The 17,888-nt window shown below is 33.3% G+C and overlaps 1 protein-coding gene across 4 annotated transcripts in view; it reads right to left on the bottom strand.

Annotated features, from left to right (window-relative positions):
* The window catches only part of LOC108907089 (protein lozenge-like), a 139,193-nt gene that overhangs the window by 62,326 nt on the left and 58,979 nt on the right, over window positions 1–17,888 (bottom strand). The gene's annotated exons all lie outside the window — the stretch shown is intronic.

Below are 17,888 nucleotides of genomic sequence, written 5' to 3'. Positions count from 1 at the left end.
TACGCCAATTTTTTTCTACCCGCCCGTCACCGATTATTAATTCTGTCATTATTTAATCAGGCATTTACCATAAACGATTTGAAACTGGACGTCTAACGAGTTTTTTCACGGACGGAAATGCTGGTTTGAAATTTATATGGGTTTTATAAAATCATGTTTTGTTTAGCTGTCTCCGAGACCGCAATTGTGGGGTAACGTGGACCTGCCTCTGGACATGGAAGATTTCAGCTGTACTGTCGACTACAAGAGCCTGAAACTTTGTGAAAACATTTAAGAAAAGTCCTCGTATTCTCAAACCGATTGTGGCTAAACATGTAAAAGCATCAATAATGATAAAACTACAAAGTGTATTTATATTTTTCCCTCCGACACTATACATATCGTTATTATGGCATAAAATTCTTCAGGAGTAAAAGTTACCTTTGTTACACTTTTGCATCAAACACTGATTGAATCAAATTAACTACAAAGTGGATGGTTTTTACTTTGCTTCAAAGGCATTAAACTATTTATTTTTGACGAATTTTTTAAAACTTTAAATACCACTACCTTTTTTTGCAATTTTTTTACAAAATTGTATTTGTAAGAGTCCCCTATATATTATAGAATACGGTGGTCATATTGAACAATCGAAGCAACTTACAGAAAGAGGTAAGTTTAGTTAAATCTGCTTATGTCGATCGCAGGAAGCCGTACACGGAATATTGGGACACCCTGTATACGTACACATCAAGGTTCACCCTGTATAATATAACGAATGCCCCAAATCACGAACTTTCTGTCACAGTGACCCACATTTTCCCGATTTTGTTACAATTTTTTTTTAAACTTGAGAAAATCTGTAAAAACCGCTATTTATCACCGCGACCACCACTCGTAGGGGTAACTAATAGACAGCCTCATAATTAGTCGGCTAAGTCCCGTAGCCGGCGAGTTTTGAGAGTACTCTTGCAACGGCAGTAATGAGCTTCGGTCAGAGGGAGCTACAGTAGTTCTATCGGCGGTAAATGGAGTAATTACTTACAGAATAATGAGCCCGTAATTGCTGCAATAGCAGATTTGTAAATTGCTAATCTGACGCATTTGTCAGTGATTGGTTTCTATGTGCGTGCCTATGTGTGGAACTGAAATCCTGCTGTATTTCAGTTACATTTCAAATGCATCCCCGTGAAAACGGACCTCCGCCCACCGTTACGGGCCATTTCAGTGTCGAATGACTAAGATGACCATTTCCAATCGAGACTATTTTTAGTCATAATTCCTTACAATGATTCATTTTCTGTGAAATGACTATTTTCTGACGATAACTTTAACCAAATTACTCGTTTTCGATTGATTGACGATAAATTGACCATTCTTGAATAATATGACCATATTTGATAAAATGACTGCTTCCTAGCAAATCATTTACCATTCACTGTTCCATAAAAATGACTATTTTTTATTGATCACTTAACCAAATAACTTTTTTTCAATAATTATATTGCCTCGGATAAAATGACAATTTCTAAATCAAATGACTATATCTATTTGCTAAATAAGTTTTTTACCAAAATCATTTTTATTTCATTAATCTGTGAAATTAACATAATGTTTTTCGATTAAATGAAGATTTCTTGATATAACTTTAACCAAATAACTGTAATATTTCTATTGTTTCCGATAAAATGACCATTCCTAAACCAAAGCACTTATTTGTTAAATTACCGCTTTATACTCGTGTTCTGTGAAATGACTCTCTTGATGATATCTTTAATCAAATAATTTTCCAACAATTTTATTGTTTCCTATAAAATAATAATTTTTAAGTCAAATGACCATATTTGTTATATGACTTTTCTAGAAAGACATTTTTTTCCATTAATCCATGAAATGTTCCTCAAAGAAATGAGAATTTCTGAGATTAACTTTAACCAGGGAACTATTTTCTATAATATTTCTATTATTTTCGATAAAATGACCATTTGTAAAACTAATAACTTTATTTGTTAATTGGCGACTTTCTAGGGAAACCATTTTTTATTCACGTTCTGTGAAATGATTATTTCTTGATACAGCTTAAACCAAATAATTTTTTCCACTTAAAATTCTAATGTTTCCGATGAAATGACAAGTCAAATGACAGTATTTGTTAAATGGACGCTTTTCAACGAAATCATTTTTTTATTAATCGATATGTTTGTTCTTCAATAAATGAGGATTTCTTGAATATTACTTGGAACAAATATTTCTATCGTTGTCGATAAAATGACCACTTTTAAAGCAAATAACCCTTTTTTTAAATGACCATTTTCTAGTGAAAACTTTTTAATTAACCGTGAAGTAAAATGACTATTTTCTAACAGAAACATTAACTAAATAACTCTTTAAGATAATAACCTTTCTATAATATGACCATTTCTGAATCAAATGACTATGCTTGACATAATGACCAATTAATATTAAAATCACTTTCCATCCAATTTCCTATGAAGTGAGTAGCTTTTGATAATAATTTTAACCAACAATGTTCTAATTTTATTGAAATGACCTCGTTTTAATGAAATGACTCCGATACTAATACAATGAAGATCGCACAATAATTGCCATATCATTTTAGTACATTATTATAGTGAAGTACCATTTATAGCAAAGAAAAATTGTAATGAAGTCACAATATTTTATTAAATGACTTATTTGTTGCACGGCATTTTCTTGATGAATGAAGGCGCCTTAATACAACCTTGTCCTAGTTTGCAGACATTATGAAATATCCAGATCCTAAACAGGTCAAGATTGACGTATCAAAGACGTCAATTGTTGAAGATATTTCTTTTCACGATGATGATGAGAAATAACTGCTATTCTTAGATAAATCCACGACGACAGAAGCAGTTAGGTCCTAATACGTAAAAAGACTGGACGCGAGCTCCAGTCCTGTCATTTTTTCGTGGATCTGTTGTCACCTTAATGGATGCTAAATGAACTGGAAAGCAAGAAATAGATCGAAAAAACATACTTATTAACTACAAGTATATTTGCCAGCACAAGGTCAAGTTTATAAAGTTATTAGCTGAAAAACGCCAAACCATGATAATAAAATAAATTGCTCGATGTTATAAATAAATACGGTTTTTGTTGCGTATCAGGATCTGCAAAAGTTTTATGTTTGAAGGAGATTAACGTTGTTTCTCTTTTTTTTTCGGTAACGCGACAACTTAGCCAGTCCGAGTCAAAACATAGTTTTTGTGGCAGCCCCACAGCCAAAGATAGACATCTTTCGATGAACACCTGTTGAATTATCCAACACAATTGTTGCAATATCACGTTAATCATAATCACTATAGATGACTCAGCTCGGGGAAAAAACAAATTAATTTACCTAGTTTATGAAGTATATCTATCTATCTACTCGAGTATGTTAAAGCAATAAGTGAACTATTATTGCATGTTTTAACTTCGTATATGAATCTTAAGTTTCCAAAAGTGGTGGCAATTTACATTTAAAATTAGCCATTTTCTGTATAAATTTCGCGTCAACTTTGCTACGTCAAGGTAAAAGAACATTTGCAATCATAAAAACATTTATGCTGTCTTTAATAAATAAATGATTATGTAGTAGAGATAATAGAGGTTATTGCAAAATATTGTAAGTAAACTTTATTATTTATGTTTTTGTTGGAAAAATAGGAAGAGTCCCAGAAACTGTAAGGGACGTTTTTCAAACTAAAGATAACATATATTTTATAAAAACCACATCAGTAATACTTCTCCTATTTTCTAAACTGTTCAATGCTCATGATGAACCGCTCCAGAAAATAATTTTGAGGTGCGCCTCTCTGTGGATAAACACCATCTAGCGTCAAAAACTCACACTTGAAAATATCAGAGATGCAAACTCACCAAGAGCAATTTTGGTGCTTTAATATACTCAAAGTCTTTAATGTCTCTTATAACGAATCCAATCCTTTTCACCTATGACAATCTATTGTATGAGGTTGTTCGAATAATTTTTGGTCGAAGGTAACCTCAAAATCATGTATGTTTGGTCGATTTAATATAATATCTTCCAGCTGATAGTCACAGATTAAAGGACTAGATATAATGCAATAAAATCTAAGAAAAAAAAATTGAATATCGTCGGCATGTATAAAGAACGTTTACGTCAAAGTATCACTTATATCATTAGTGAACATGGTAAATAATAATGGACCAAGGGTAGATCCTTGCGGAACACCNCTTTAATGTCTCTTATAACGAATCCAATCCTTTTCACCTATGACAATCTATTGTATGAGGTTGTTCGAATAATTTTTGGTCGAAGGTAACCTCAAAATCATGTATGTTTGGTCGATTTAATATAATATCTTCCAGCTGATAGTCACAGATTAAAGGACTAGATATAATGCAATAAAATCTAAGAAAAATTGAATATCGTCGGCATGTATAAAGAACGTTTACGTCAAAGTATCACTTATATCATTAGTGAACATGGTAAATAATAATGGACCAAGGGTAGATCCTTGCGGAACACCGGATACTTGTAGGTATTCAGTAGACTAGTAACCACGATAGTGCAAAAATTGCGATAAGGCCACCATTCATTTCAATTTTAACAAGTTTAACAATGGTCCAGACGATGAAATGCCTTAGAGACGTTGTTATAGATGTTGTAGTTACGGGGAAGCCCGCTTCAATTCTGCTAGAGCAAGACGTATTTATCGTTGCTTTTCCAGCGGTAGCTGTTTTACAGAAGGACATTCGTTTAAGCATCTAAATGTCTTCTTGATACTGGTAGTGTTATCCCTCGCTCTGAAAATCATAGAATAAACCGCCAGAATGTATGTAAATATGGGAGAACATATTTTAGATATTGTTAAATGGGATCAGAGACGTACCACTCAAAATCTACAGCGGGTTTTTAACTTTGTTTCAATAATATTGGATATGGATGAGGATGGACTATTTTATTAGAAATGGCGTGTTAGTTAATATATGACAACTGAGCAGAGAACATTTACTTTTTAGGATAAGAAAACAAATTTCTATTAATATGTGTATTTCCAGACAAGTTGACAAGAAATGCATACTTCCTGTCCAATTCCAAGAACATTATATGGATGGGCATAATCAGAGGACACTTCATCGGCCCATTGTTTCTTACTGAAGATTTGAACTCTAATCGTTATCTACAACTTTTGTGCGAGCAAATTCTTCCAGCATTGATTCGTTTATTTCCAAACCAAGCAAATCCTGAACTACTCTCAAATGACATTTGGTACCAAGAAGATGGAGCTCCGCCTCATTATGGAGTTAGTATGCGTCGGTATCTAAAAAATGTAGTTCCACAGAGATGGATAGGGCGAAGAGGATATATTGAATGGCCACCGCAATCGCCAGATTTAAGTCCGTCCGTCCCTTTTTATTACCTGTTTTCGTTCTGTTTTATTTCTTGCTACCACTATGAGATTATATGCAAATGCCAGACACTGATGTCATTTGTTGTATATACAGGGTGTTTCATAATTGGATGTCAATATTGAAGGGTGTTAATCTGTGCGTGATTTTAAGACAAAAAGTTCATATAAACGTCCGTTTTCGCTTTATTTTTGATATACAGGGTGATGAATATCTGTTTGTAAAATTGTTTTTTTTTAATAACTCCGAAACTAAATTAGATAGTTTTATAAAACTTAGTATGTGTAAACTAGGTGCAGAGACACGTCTTTTGCATAATAAACGAATTTTCATTTTTAACCAGTGGCGTCCCAATTAACTTCAACCTCATTATTTTGAATGAAAAAAATGATACGCCACTGCATTTTTGAAAAACAAAAATTATTGTATAAATGGTGCTTTATTTTGTAATAAAAAAGATCTCTTGAGTTTTTTTCTTATCTTGCACTGTTTTTTAGTAAAAAAATAAAGAACAACATACTAACCCACATTGAGCCAAACAGAAAGCATGATATAAAGATTACCTAGTAGGCTGTGGTTGTTGATTACTGTTGTGATTTATTAATTTTGACAGTTCAGTTCATTCAACTCAATTTTGATACTTAAAATACCTGTACAGTGTTATTTGATAATGGTTGAGTTTACTAATCAAGAGTTGGCAGACATTCATTACATGTATGGCTTGGCTGATGGCAGAGCGCCAGAGGCTAAACGATTATATCAAGAGCGTTTCCCGAATAGAGTCACACCAGATAGACGAACATTCTCAAACATACATAGAACGTTGGCTGAAACAGGTACTTTTAAGCCAAATAATCAATTAAAAGGTGCCCATCGGACTACTAGAACTCCAGAAGTTGAAGAAGCAGTTTTAAATTCAATTGATGAAAATCCTAATATTAGCACTAGACAAATTGGAAATAACTTGAATATCTCGCACATTCTAGTTTGGAGAATTCTTCACGATTTTCTGTTATACCCGTATCATATTCAACGGGTCCAAGCCTTACTTCCTCGAGATTTTCCTTTGCGAATCAACTTTTGTCAATGGTTTTTGGAGAAAATTGCGCAAAATCCCTTGTTTGACTGTGAAATAATGTTTACAGACGAAGCTAACTTCTCTAGAAACGCTATAAGAAATTTCCATAACAATCATGTTTGGGCCGAAGAAAACCCGCATGCAATTGTGAACTTTAACAATCAAGAACAATTTTCCGTGAATGTTTGGGTTGGAATTGTTGAAAATCACTTAATTGGACCTTTTTTTCTGCCACAAAGGCTAGACGGCCGTACATATCGTCGGTTTCTAGAGGAGGATTTGCCCGTATTACTTGAAGAAGTGCCACTTTTAACTAGAAATAGAATGTGGTTCATGCATGATGGTGCACCAGCTCATTTCCATCGAGAAGCAAGAGAATATTTAAATCGCACATTTCATGACCGATGGGTAGGCCGTGGTGGACCCCAACAATGGCCCCCCAGGTCCCCAGATTTGAATAGTGCGGACTTCTTCTTATGGGGGCATCTGAAAACTCTGGTTTACAACACTCCGGTTAACACTGTAGAAGACCTGAGGAATCGCATAAGAGCTTCCTGTGATGTAATAAGGAACACTGACAACATTTTTCAAAGAGTCCGCACTAATATGAGAAGAAGAGCTGAAGCATGTATCCTTGCAGGTGGAGGGCATTTTCAACAACTGATGTAATTGTTTGTTTTTTTCGTTTCACAAAATTGTTATTTGTTGATCGTCAATCGTAATTATTAATAATATTGTACAATAATGTGTATAAGTTATCTAGTAAAAGAATTATTTCCATAAAATGTATAAAAAGTACTTCATTCCACGTACAGATAATTATTGTCGTTCTTTATTTTTTTACTAAAAAAACAGTGCAAAATAAGAAAAAAACTCAAGTGATCTTTTTTATTACAAAATAAAGCACCATTTATACAATAATTTTTGTTTTTCAAAAATGCAGTGGCGTATCATTTTTTTCATTCAAAATAATGAGGTTGAAGTTAATTGGGACGCCACTGGTTAAAAATGAAAATTCGTTTATTATGCAAAAGACGTGTCTCTGCACCTAGTTTACACATACTAAGTTTTATAAAACTATCTAATTTACTTTCGGAGTTATTAAAAAAAACAATTTTACAAACAGATATTCATCACCCTGTATATCAAAAATAAAGCGAAAACGGACGTTTATATGAACTTTTTGTCTTAAAATCACGCACAGATTAACACCCTTCAATATTGACATCCAATTATGAAACACCCTGTATAGTCTCTAATCTATAGACTCCTGAATGACTTTTCCTAGTACTAAACTAAATTTCCTTGTCTCACATTGTTTTTAACTTAGAATTTCCAAAACTTCCGTAGTTCTATTGTTGACCTTTACTCTGTCCTCAGTCTTTTTATTGCAAGGCGTATCATCTTCCTTATCTTCTTACTGATTTCCAATTCTTCTAAAATTTTAATAACTCTTTTCTTTTTACTTTGCGGTTGATAATCCACAAATAGAACTACCATTGGTTTACCATGTCCGAAGCTTTCAGCCAGTATTTCCCGTAAAGTAAAAATTTGGTCTACTGTGCTTCTTCCTTTTCTGAAGTCACATTGATATCCACCAATGTTCTCCTTCATTTCTCTAAAAAAAATAGTAGTGGAAATATTTCCGTCACCCTGAGATAAGCACGAGAGAACAAAAAGAACAGCATGGACCCCGTAACGTCTCCCGAGGAGCCGCCGCTGCTCCGTCGAGCCATCCAACATTATATGATGTGTTTTGTAAAGCTAACACTTGTTTTAGTGGGGGGGAGGGGGACGGAGTTAATAATATATGAGATACTAATTGAACCAATTGATGTTTTATAGATTCGTAATTTCTGGTCGGCCCGCCGGCTACCAACAAATAACCTGACAAATGTAAATAATTTACCTAATTGGGATTTATCGCCGGTGCGTGTATCAATAAATGAGTGTCCTGCGCCGACGAGATACGTAATGCAGGTGTCATGGCGAAAAATAGACAGTGAGTCAGGTCATGGTTCGAACGTGCATGGCTTGCGATCGTGCTTTTGTATAAAAAAACGCAGACGTCATTGCAATGGCAATTAATTAAGAAATCCGCTTATGGTCTCCGTGGAAATACTGAACGCATCTCACTAGATATGCAAAATAAAACGTCCTATTTTAAAATCCTCTTCAAGTTCGTTACTTTTTGTTAAATCTTCCAATTCGTCTACTATTAACAATAGAATGATGATTCTAAGACAACTGAAAGTCCAATTGAGATAAATCAGGTGAAAATGTTGGACGAATTTAAAAATGAAACTCCCACCACTTCTTTTTAAACTAATGATATTGCGGGAAACATCTCTGAAGCTTACATACCCCAATAACATTGAATTATACCAGTAATATCTAGTAAACAGTTAGGTCCAATTATCAGCCATATCCACCCGACATATACCGGTTTCGAACTTATTAGTCCTAATCCGTAAGCCAGCGAGTATAAGTGAGATGTAACAATGCTGTTCAGTGCTCCTCAATTCATAGACCTTCAAATGGCCAAACTGACAGAGAGTAACCTGTATGAGAGTAAGACTAGGAGAAATAATTTACTAATAATTCGATTGCTGATCGAGACATTAGTCCGCAGAGTAGTTGATTTCCGAAATATCATCAATTTAAAAAAATGTTTAGCCTAGTGACAATGTAAGCTTTGCTCTTATAGTACCTGCCAAATAGAAGTCGGCTCGCTGCCAGTTTGGACGCTTGAAGGCTTAGGCATTGAGTAGTAGTGAATATTCGTATATGTTGCATTGTTAGGCAAGTATAGTTTATAGATATTTATTTCAACTGTACTGCTAAAAGTAATTTACGTACCACATCTAGAACGTGGACGTTGGGTTTGTTGTTATGGAATGACCAGCACGAATCCAGAACTCAATCCTTTTGAATAGGTCTGGGATTTTTGTGGGATGCCAAGGTATAATCCAAAAAAGAGGTGAAAATACTTGGTATCAACTTAATTAACGTGCTGCTTATTATCATATGAAGAGTTTAAAACCTCAGGAGTTTTAAATTTGTTTTCAATTAAATGTTAATTATAGGGTGTATTGATACATAGGCCAGGAAAAAGAGCTGGTAAATGACCATTTCGCGACTTTTTGTTTCATAAAGCTGAATTTATCACTATAGATGCTAAATATTATGTAGAATAACATATTAGTTTCCAATGGGGGGAAGATTGTTTACAGTCTGGTTAATTGTATAATTTTTACGTAAATTCACGTTTTTTGCTTATAACTTTTTTGCGTTCATTTCCACAAGAAAACAGTAAAGTACTTTTTTCCGTCTTCAAAATACCTACAAAACTAGTCGATCGTCAAAAAATATTGATTAGATCAAAAGTTATAAACAGAAGAAGTTCATTTATGACTTTTGAATTAAACATTTATAAACTGCGTTATTATTACCAGAACGTTTTGGCATCGCATCTTCTCATTCCTTATCACTGTCTAATAACTCACACGAAATCTGGAATCGGTAAGTTGAATAGTTTACAAGTTATGGCCTTATAAACCAATTAACTAATTTATTATTAGTCTAGACGATCCCGACCGTCTTCCACAATCGCAGTGACTTTTTTCATGGTAGATTTCGTAATAATACATTGAAATCTATATTTTTTTTTAATTTCAAATTTGCAACCTGAAAAGTTTTTTTATTTTTTAGACTTAGTTGCAAAATAAAATATACGACGCACGCGCGTGATATAATTATATATTATTACATATTCGGAAAGCTTATGAAAAGAGCTTTAACCTAAAAAAAAATCGTCAAGATTCGTTGAAAAACAACGGAGTTACAGACTGTTAAAGTTGACGGCCTAGTGCCTAGTGTTAAACAAATTGGGTTGGTAATGGCAAAAAATTACTGTCATAACCGGCAACCCGACTATTTTCCCTGATAAAAATATTTTATTTGTGGAAGTATGTTAAATGCATAAGAAATATTGTCAAAACTATTGTCTATTAATTTTTCGGCGAGCCGAGGGGCGGCGAAAGGCTGGAGGAAGCGAACGACAGCGAGTCCGAAGAAAATGACGATAATATTCATAGTCCTGCCGTTAAAAAAACGAAATTCGCTTGAAAATAATATATTTGACAATCTGCAACTCCGTTGTTTTTTTCTTAAAATTGACTCAAGAGTAACCTCCTTAAATATTAGTTATTAAGAAACACCCTGTATACTATGGATTAGTATTAAGCAGTTGATATTGCTGTACAATTTTGACTACTGTATTATACCTATTTGTAAACTCAACACTTACTAATAATTTGCAACCTGATATTATATGACCGATTGTTTCAGGAAATAAATGTCATATTCTACATTATTATTTGTGATTGTGTTGTCTCTTAAAATATGTCTTTTGTAAGCCCTTGTGGCTACGACCTGATCTTGAATGACAAGATAAAGCCCTCAGTTTCATGGTATAATAGCCCTTTTTGTTCCTGATTGACATTATTTTAGTGTCTACCATGAAGCGTTTTGGATGATCAATTAATTTTCTTCTGTTTTTATTGAATTGAAGACGCAAGGCTGTTCTTGCATTGATAGGTTTAGAGGTGTGCAATTTTTATCTACTTGTACTAAAGCCCTATGTAATGGGAGTCCTTTATTATGAAAATAGGATCTTAAGAATGCTTTCTCTTTGATAAACAGCTTTTGCAGATCTGTTATTCCCCTGCCTCATTCTTTTATACATAATGTTATCCTTTCTTTACAAGGGAATATTTTCTATTGTTTTTTATTCTTCTTCTATTTCTTCTTCTTTTTTTATTATTATTATTATTATTATTATTATTATTATTATTAAAAAAAGAAAGAAGTCGAAAGAGTTTAGGGGTGGCCACCCCCGTCCCTGCCCCGACGCCGCGGCCCACTAGACCTGTTCAGGGGTAGGCTAATTAGGGCAAATCATTAACAGATGTCGGACCGTCAGCGGACGCAAAATTCTACAAATAATTTAGTATTAATGGCGACGGAAATGGCGTAGGGCGGAAATGATTGCGTGGCGGGCTGATGGCTTCCGGGTCGTACTGTATTGTGAAATAGTTGGGCGGTGGGCCGAGTTCTACAGGGCACTAGTGTCAGATCCTGAGGTGCGGATCGAAATCTGGGTTGGCGGCGGTGTTACGCGTACGAAAATGGGTCCCAACTGTCTAGCGCGCTTTGACAGAAACAGTTGGAAATGGTGAGGTTTGTCGGTACGTTGCGATCCAGTTTTAGTTGCGGTCAAGTAGGTATGTCGGAAAACAAACAAAAATTTGACATACACAATGCGTCTATAGTCTTTCAACAAAAGCCACTCGTTAAAACATTTTGCTACAACAGTATAATAGGCTATTGATATGAGATAGGGGTGAAAATGCACCCCTTGCAGTTTTTTAATTGTAACTCGAAAACTAAGCAATATTTTCGATATATTTCATAGGAAAAATTACTTAGAAAATTGAATTTCCCATCGGAATGGCTTATTTAAAAAATTTAAAAGGAAAATTTTACGCAAAAAATCGTTAATAAACAATTTGGAAAAAAAGGAAAAAATTCGATTTTTGCTACTTTTTTGCCTCTAGTTTTTTTTTTAAGTAAAGATAGGTATAAACATTGCTTAATTAAAAAAAGTAGATAAAATTTCCTTCAAAATAAGAGGTTGTGAAGTATTTTTGGATGAAAATTGACTGATATATGGCCGCCAACTTTTCTATTTTCGTCGCATTTACCCTTATACGTTTTAAATCACATTTTTTGCAGAAAAAGAAGGAAATATGACGTTCAAGGATTTTCATCACATGACTTGTTCGAAGGATCATTAAAAATGAAAAAACTGCGGTGTGCTATTAAATTAGAAGATTGAAATTGAAGATAAGGGTGAAAAAGCACTTTAGCAGTTTTTTAACTATAGCACGAAAACGAAGCAAAATTTCGGTATGGTTTATAGGAAAAATTTGGTAAAGAATTGAATTACCTATCGAAATGGCTTATTTAAAAAATTTAAAAGAAAAATTGTATGCAAAAGATCGTTAATAAACAATTTTAAAAAAAGCAAAAATTAAGATTTTTTGATTTTTTTTACTTATTTTGACTCTTAAGTTGTGAAAATCTTTATTTATTATTAACAAATAAAATGTTTTAAATAATTTTTTATTGAGTAAAGAACCAATTTGTTGTAAAAATAATAAGAATTATACTCATTATTATGTTAGAGACGTCGAAAATCTAAAAAATATTTAAATTTAGTTATAACTCAGTCAATATTAGTCCAAAAACTTTTGAGAATGCATAATCTTATCTAGTTTTTTTCTACAGCAATTTTCTGTGCCTACTTCTGCTAAAAAAAAAAGTCAAAAAAGTAAAAAAAAATAAAAAAATCTTATTTTTTGCTTTTTTTAAAATTGTTTATTAACGATTTTTTGCATAAAATTTTTCTTATAAATTTTTTAAATAAGCCATTTCGATGTGAAATTCAATTCTCTACAAAATTTTTTCTATGAACTATACCGAAATTTTGCTTCGTTTTCGAGTTCCAATTAAAAAACTGAAAGGGGTGCATTTTCACCGCTATCCCCAATTTCCACCCTTTAATTTAATAGCACTCCGCGGTTTTTCATCTAAAATGACCATTTGAACGATTCATGTAATAAAATATCTTGAACGGCATAGTAAGCCTATAACTTTAAATGCTGATTTTATCTTTAAAATTCAATAATACGCTGTACCAGTATGGAACACATGATCTCATTTTTTTCATAAAATTTAATATGTACTAATGCATTCATGGAGGGGGGCGGAAGCAGGGGGTTAATAGGGTGTAATGGGGGTAATGAGGGACAATTGGGGGTAATTACGCCCTCTAGAAATCAATCAGACAGCAACATGTAACGATAATAATGTAATAATATAATTATTACTGTTTATTAACAGAAAATGACATCTTTATTAAAGTTCCTCTGTTGTAGCAATCTGCCTACTTACCATTTTAATATATACCGTTTGCAAATAAAAATATAGAGAAAACTGGATTTTGTTATTTAAATAATTGTTCTCTCTTATTATTTAAGAATTTTTTTGTTTATGACTTATTTAGTTACTAACCATTTATTTTTATAATAAAAAAATAATCTAATCCTTTTGATCTAATTGTTCAGGAATGATTCGTTCAAAATTCCGTCTTAATTATAGATGTCAATAACAAAGAAAATTAATTGAAATTTGTTTTTGAAATATAAGCAGGCTTTGTTAGGAACAGAACACCCTGTGTATTTGTTTCCCCCCTTTGTCGAAGAGTTGCTGATATATAAACCGTTTGGGTTAATGTTGGTCTTGAGGCCTTACCCTCTTTCGAATTTCGTAGAATTTGGAATTGACAAAACTTCAAAAGCGTCATGAATATTTTTGTATTTTCGCGCCTTTCTATACGGTCGCAGGTAGCTGGGCGATTAGGGGCATGAGTGAACAGCATCGTCTGCTACGGCTGTAAGTTTTTGTGGCAATTGCGCTCCCTAGGGGATTTTTAGGAAATTTTGGAAACATGCGTGAAATTCCGTTTTTCCGTGCTACGCCTTCCGGTATGCGTCGTAAGTTGTCTACGACTTTATGTCTATGGTGTTGTAGTTTTGGCGGGATTTCTGCCTCGTAGATGTTTTTTTAAGGATCACCGAATTCTTTTTGAAACACGGTTGAAGTTCGGTGTGTAGCAACTGTAAACCTTGTAAACTTATTTATTTCTAATTCTCCCAAAATTTACATCCAGATATTAATAAATTGGCTAAAAATAGTGTGTTTGTTGCGTATAGACATAGCTCGTCATCAGCGACATATTAGAAATGTGCCCGGAAAACAATTCTGAAGAAATTCATCCTTTAATAATCATAACATCGACAGTTTTAAGATGTCTAGCGACCATGCGAATGTATGCGTGTGGAGTCTAAACAATCCGCGTTGCAAGAAAACTTCTCTCAGCGTATCTCGCGTTCAAATCCGCGTCCATGTGGACGCGAAAACGCTGCAATTTGCATAAAATAATACTAATTCGTGCAGTAAATACCTCGCAATTCCCCTACAATCGCTTGTAATTATTTTTGTACATCCATTCAATTTAGCTAATATCATCGCTGTTGTGCAAACAGCTGAATATTAAAGTAAAACACAATGTAATAATAACTTATTGCAGCATAAATAATGATGAATTTTTAATTCTCCACAATTTACGAGGCGATTATCGGCTCGTAAAATATTTGTTTGTCCATTAATTTATGCTAGTTTATTCCACAAATCTCTGTATACAAAATATATAGGGCCGCATTGGGTGTCCGTAAATATCAGTTATTTATGACATATTGAAATAAATGAATAAAAAAATATAACCACACTGCTCCGTCCACCACTGATTTACACATGTCCAGTAAACGGCACAGATATAACATGTACTTTATAGGTTATATGTCACCGACACTTGAGGTGCTAAAAGTAGAGATAAACAATTATTTCGGCAAGACAATTTGCGGATTGAGACTAAAAGGGCTTAAATTGTGTACTTAACAGGGATATTAGACGGAACTAATCGCAAACAAGGTGCTCGGAAAGAAACGGGGAATGTTAGATTAAGTTAATGTATTCGAAAAAGTGCGACACGTATTCCGATTCGTCTCAGTCAAGTCGTTGTTTTCAGGAATGCAGAAAGCTGGAGATTTGCACAGAAGAAAGTCTCAATTACATAAGGTCGGGCAATCTTACCTAGTTACTTTTATAGATGGTACCTTATACAATCAATTTTTAAATTGCGTAAAAAAATATTGATTAGATCAAAAGTTATAAACAAAAGAAGTTTATTTATGACTTTTGAATTAAACATTTATAAACTGCGTTATTATTACTAGAACGTTTTGGCATCGCATCCTCTCATTCCTTATTACTGTCTAATAACTCACACGAAATCTGGAATCGGTAAGTTGAATAGTTTACAAGTTATGGCCTTATAAACAAATTAACTAATTATTAGTCGTGACGATCCCGAGCATCTTCCACAATCGCACTGATTGAGCTTTAAGTTAAAAAAAATTAATTAAATTAAGATTAAAATTATCTGAATCGCACCAAAACATGAATCAATCTTCAACGGCCTTTTGGTATGTTAGAAATTTTTTTTATACTCAATATTAATTTGAAACAGTGCAAAAAATTACTTTGCTGTTTTGGAAAATCAACGACTACTTTGCAAATATTGCGAAAAGTACCAACGTTTGTAGGAGTTTTTTAGCTGAATACATACCCATGAGGCTTGTAAATTTTGATATCGATCGGTCGAACTGTTTTCCTTTCCCGAATCCTCAAAGTTCTATAAAAAATTAAAGGACCAGGTTTATTGCTCCTTAAACATCAATTAATGATGATTTTTTTGCGTTACTTTTCTCACAATTTCGCATCAATATCGAAAAAAAAAATTTTAAATTCAAATTTTCCATTTTTTTTTGGGTTTTCTGCTAATTTTATTTGTTTGCTGAGTGTATATTAAAAATGTGTTATTCCCTGATTTAAATCGAGTAGTGTCTATTAAGAAATTTAAAAGAAAGCTTAAAGCAACCTTAAATTTAAAAAAATAAAATGTCTTTCCTAACTACCTTTCTCTGAACAAATTACTGTTTCTCTTATTTCCAGAGAATTAAAAAATTACATGTCACTACTTCAATCAAAAGAATTTTTTCTTAAAAAATCTTATTAAATGAAGATCTAACGACTTCTATCAGAACTAACATACACTAAGACCGCTGTATCTTTTCCATTGCGCCACAAGCAATATTCAAAGACGAAAAATCCTAGTCAAATTAGTCACTGTTTTCATATAACTGAAATGTCATCTTGATAATTCCCAAATCTGGATATCTTCCAAATAATATTGGTATTACTGGTTACGAAAATAAGCCAATTTTTAATCTGAGTGTCAGCTCTGTTTTGTTTTAACTGCGGTAGTCAAACTACAGTCTAAAACTTGAATACAAAACGTCCACCATTTTCTTTCACTCTAATACACATAAAATATTGGAACGATTGTCTGTGATAAATTGAGACTATGAAGACATTTATATCATCATTGTATCTCTTTTTGGCGCGTTTAACAAATAATGAATTCACAATCGCAACGACTGTCTTGATATTAGGACACACTCGTGACGTAATATCCCTAAACACTTACATATACATTGCTTTTTGGAAAAGATTTGGCTAAAATAATTTTTGACATACAGATTTTTTATGTTCTACCATTCCACCACATTAAATAAAACATTCTGATGCATAAATCCGCCTGAAAATTTCTCAGACTATTTCTGTTCTAGGGATATTTCGGAAAATTACTAAAACTGCAACAACTTGTTTAAGTCTTTAAGACGTGCTAGCGCCCTCTCGCGGGGTTATGCCCCCTCACAGTTTGAGGATCGCTTGACTTTTAAACAGACGAATGTAGAACAACCGAACATCCCGTTTACGGCGATGATTTAGTAATAATAAACTGCTAAATTGCGATTTGTTGTGCGTATGACAGATTGATTTGTCCGTTATTACCGGCGTACGAATGCACCAAAACCGATGTCAACTTTTGCTAGGATTATTCCGGCATTCCGAAAGCGCGAGTTTAAAATTTTAATTAACGTTTGCGGTGGCCCCCGTAAATCAAGCGGCAATGCGCAGATTATATTAAATTAAAGTTAATTGAGATATTCATAATATTAATAAAACAAATGGGGATATTTTTGATTTTCATCAGCAACAAAAACCGCAACGGATCAAATCCATTTGCGGTCGCCGTTCCGTTATAATGACAAATATTGAAAATTCGGATTGGAAACAGATCGCCGGCTCGCAAAAAATAGCTCTGTCGAATTTATTAGTAGGTTAATATGGCCAGAACAACGTGCTCTAATTTTAGATGTGATACTGTTCATTTTTTTAAGGAATTTGCTGTAAAATATAACTTGCTTGCTTGCTACGCTTAGATCAGCGTAGAGAAAATGTTTCATGCACCTCTATTTATATTCAATACAAAAAATTAAAACAATATTGTGGGCAAAAGTTTATAAATGAAAATGGCCATGCAAAAAATTATATTTAATCTGTAACTGAAAAAAACAATCAAACTATTAAGTTACACATACAGGAGACTTCATAACTATGTCAATTCTTCCATAGTGTCAATAAATAACACAGAAAAAAAAAGTTGGGTATACTTTTTATGCGACATATATTTTTCGTAGTAATTTGGCCTCCTGAACACGAATCTGGGGTCAGAATTGGCCCATCACGTCACAATTTTTTCCTAACCTCAAAAAACTTGTGAAAAATAGTGAAAATTGATGAAAATTTACTGGGAAAATTT

This window comes from Anoplophora glabripennis, unplaced genomic scaffold, assembly GCF_000390285.2.
Source record: "Anoplophora glabripennis isolate ALB-LARVAE unplaced genomic scaffold, Agla_2.0 scaffold227, whole genome shotgun sequence".
Classification (NCBI taxonomy): domain Eukaryota; kingdom Metazoa; phylum Arthropoda; class Insecta; order Coleoptera; family Cerambycidae; genus Anoplophora; species Anoplophora glabripennis.
This window is presented reverse-complemented; position numbering and strand designations above follow the sequence as displayed.